This window comes from Quercus lobata, chromosome 4 (genome assembly GCF_001633185.2).
Source record: "Quercus lobata isolate SW786 chromosome 4, ValleyOak3.0 Primary Assembly, whole genome shotgun sequence".
NCBI lineage: Eukaryota > Viridiplantae > Streptophyta > Magnoliopsida > Fagales > Fagaceae > Quercus > Quercus lobata.
Genome location: NC_044907.1, coordinates 72,937,173 through 72,941,318, shown reverse-complemented (window position 1 = coordinate 72,941,318; position 4,146 = coordinate 72,937,173).

The window sequence follows — 4,146 nt, the reverse complement described above, 5'->3', positions numbered from 1 at the left end:
AAGAATGACTTCTGCTAGCTTGTAGAGTGAACATGGAAATTGGACGCAGACGGGTCAACATTTTTCCATCTGAGGGAGGAACAATGCCTTCACGAAGAATGAACTTCATGATGAGATTGCAAAATGGAATACATCGTCGAGCTGCAGATCGAGCCGCGATCTTCCTCATGGTTTGAAAGATGTGGGCACAGATATCAATGGGGGCTCCTGTAATAAGATCACAAAGGAATTGAGCTCTTCCAAGATTTATGAAGGTAGTGTTGGACAGTGGATAGAGATTAGAGAACATGATCAACTTTAGTGTGGTCAGCTCTAGTACAAACTTTGCGGTGCTTATGGATGTGCCTGTACTGGATACTTCATGATCAGATCCTAGAACTTGTAGAATGTCTTGAGTCTCTGGAGTTCGATCATCGTACGGAGTTAGATCCACATTTTGAGGTCTAGTGATGCGGAGAATATCGGCTATGGAGTTTGGGGAGATGGCAAACTCCTTTTCTCTGACCCAGCAAATTAGTTCAACTCCAAAATCACTTGTATTAGAGTAGCATTCCTTAACCAGTTCATTCATTGGATTGACAAAATTCCTAAATAAGTTTGCCCAATCTCGTGGCTCAAAGATTCGAGGGATAAAAGTGGTCCCTAAGGTGTCAAACTCAACCACCCGTTCCACTATAGGAGATGCCTTGTCAAAAATGTTTGAGTAGATGTGTGAGGTAAGCAGGGTTCTGAACCTCTTCAAATTGGAGTCTTGAGATGATTGAAATGAGAGTCCAGTCCTTTTAGCAACTGGGGTTGATGGATCATCAGTAACAATGTCTTTGCCCTTAGAGGATCGACAAGACATCTACAAGAGAATATGCACACAGCAAAGAACCAAAAACAGCACCACAAAGGACAGATATCAACTTGATTAGATTCAGAAATGAATGTAAACCATAGAAATCACACACAATTTCAAACATAAGTTATGACAATATAGAATGAGGCAGGTGCAACACAATGGTGAAAGTGCAATAGAGCACAGAGTAAGACAAACTTAAAGATAACTGTCAATAAGACAATCTATCATGAGTTTGAAATGCACAATGAAAACCACATACAACCAAAAAAATGGCATTGGGACATATCAAACAGAAAATTGAATGTATTAAAGTAATACACTTAAGACAGAAGCACACACATGTAGTGACAATGAAAACACAGTGATACAAGGTAGGTAATCCAAAACCACAGACACAAGTAAACTTTCATACACACAAACAGAGTAAAAACCAGAAAAACACCAAACCCATTTCCCAAAAGAGTATAAACATCAACAAATGCCAAAACACAAAACAAAGATAAGAACATTGTGACAAACAAAACGACACCAGATGAAATCAGCATCAAACACAATCCATCATACCCAGCACACAAAGAGTAAAATGTTTGAACACAATATGACAAAAATAACAACCCAAACAGCAAGAAAGTAACACACAAAACATAACATATGAAGTGAGGAAGAGAAGACCCATACCTTTTCTTGATGATTTTGAGAAGCAATGAAGCAACAATGGAGTTCAAAATGGGCTACACGGAGCGTTTGGGAAGGAGACAGTTGAGAGAGAAGATGAACAATCATAAAAAGTTCGAGAGAAAACTGAAAAAGATTTTAAAAACTACCCTCACTATGCAAAACACGCGTTTTTTGCGGCTGAATGAGTCGCCAATAAGACACCAGGTCAAGCCGCCAAAACACTCAAAGACAAAATTTTGAAAAATTTTCTAAGTGTTTTTCGCGACTGGAAGGTCTACCCGCGAGGGAGTCGCGAGCTGAGCTGCGAAAATCTCTGTGTAACCCTCGCGACTGGACCTTTCACTCGCGAACAAGTCGCCAAAATTGACACGCGAGCTTGCGACTGTGGCATGCGACTTGACTTACCCGCGACTGAGTCGCCAAAACAGGGCAAAAATGTTTTTTGAAATTTTCCGTTTTTGAAGAATAAAATACTTTCCAAAAACACCTAAAACACTTAAAAATCATTTTGTGCTTGAATCAACAAAGATTGAGCATATGAAAACACATTTTATCAAGTACAATCACACAAATGAATATGACATTTATTGAACATAAACTTATGTGTTGTGTGTGGATATCAACAATGAGATAGTTCTTAGTCTAATGTGAAGTTTCAATGATCAATTCAACCAAGACATACACAATTAGCACTAGATCATGTAACTCATCTCAATTATAGAAGTATGCATATATGACCTCCCACAAAACTTGATTACATAATTTGGAGTTTTACATTTGACTCCACTTTCAATCATAACATTTGATCTTTTTGATCCTTTTGAGACAATCACATCTCATTGTGAGAGTGATATTTGATATTTCACTTTAAAAAGATAGCCTTTGGCTTTTTGAATAAACATTCACTTTAATTTTTTGGTCACTTTCCCTTTTTCCTACTCGAATACTAGTATGTGCGACAGGCTTTTGCAGCTCAATATCTCTTTTCATTTGGAGATTTACATTTGGTGAGCTCTTTTTAGCAAAAACAAAAATAAAAAGTGGGAAGATATAAAGACACAAGTCTATGCATGTCTCAAGATCAACAAAACCATTCACTAATCATTCATGACAAGTTTGAAGATCTATTTATAACAATCACATAGATTTCAAGATTTCTCCCACAGTGATAAGAGTGCAAAGGAACAAGCTACGCTCGTAAATGCACAAGGCTATTAGCACAAAGGTACAAGGCAAAACAAGTTTTGAGACAAAACTCAACAATGTCAATCAAACTTTTTGATTTTCTAATTTTTATGTGGTTTTTGGATTTTTGACACATAAGAAGAAAAAGATTGATCAAAAACAAAAATGAACAAAAATATGCATAAACAGGCAAACAAACAACCACCAACATAAACAATAAGCAAACAATCAAACGCCGTCACAAAGCATAGGAAGTATTGATGCATGAACATGTTGTAATGCTTATGCATGAGTACCTTTTTTCACCCACACGTCACTTGCGTTTGGGGTGATTTCCTTATAGGATTGGATATGGGAGTTAGGGCTTTCAAACCTTCGTGTGAAGTTTTCCAAGCAGTTGGTGAATGCACCAATCATCTTCACGACGTCCATCATTCCGGGATCATCGTTTTGATCTATTAATGGTTCACCGGCCCAATTTCTCCTATCATTTCTAGGTCCTCGTGACCTTTGAGGAGTTGCACTATTCATTGCTCTCAGCTTTTGACAATTTGGTCGAGTATGCCCTTGAAGTCCGCAGTGATGACACACATAGTTCGATCTAGGACCTCTTTGTGGTCGTGGACGAGACTTGGCTCGGGATTCAGACCTGCCCACGGATTGATTACGTGGATTCAACAACCGTTTGTTCCCCACATTCATCTTCTCCTCTATCTTGGGCTTCTCAACAGTAGGGCCAACTTCAACTGGCTCTTTGGACTTTATAAACTTCACTTCTTTTGTGACATTGCCAGATGAGCTACTCCCTCTAGTATATCCCAGCCCGGATTTGTCTGAAAAACTCTTTTGTGATGAAATAACATCATCAAGCTTCTTGGTGGAGACCCTCTCTATCTTGGCATTTGCTTGCATAACTTCTTGCTCAAGAAATCTCACTTTTGTGTAGCCTTCTGACAGCTCACCATTCAGTGTTTCTATCTCACACTTGGCCTCCTTATAGCGAATTAGGAGACTTTTATAGTCCTCCTCTGCCTTCTTTATCTTTCTCACAGCTGCCTTTGCCACCCTTGTGTACTCACCCGACCTCTCCAGAAGTGAGTTATAATTGTCTTAAAGATTGGCTATGTTTTCATCTTATTCTGCATCTGATTCCTCAACAGCTCCAAATGATTCTTCATCACTATGTACTCCAAGCTCTTGTACAAGCAGATTCAACTCGTCTGAAGACTCAACATGGGCAATAGTCATAAAAGCTGAATAATTCCCTTTTCCGTCACAGCTTTCCTCAGAATCTGAGTCGGATGAATCCGAGTCATTCAATGTCGTGGCATACACTTTGCCTTTCGATTTTAAATAATTCGGACATTTTTTCTTAAAGTGTCCATGCCCGTTGCATTCAAAACAAGTGACGCCTTGTGTAGATTGGGATTCTTTTCCAT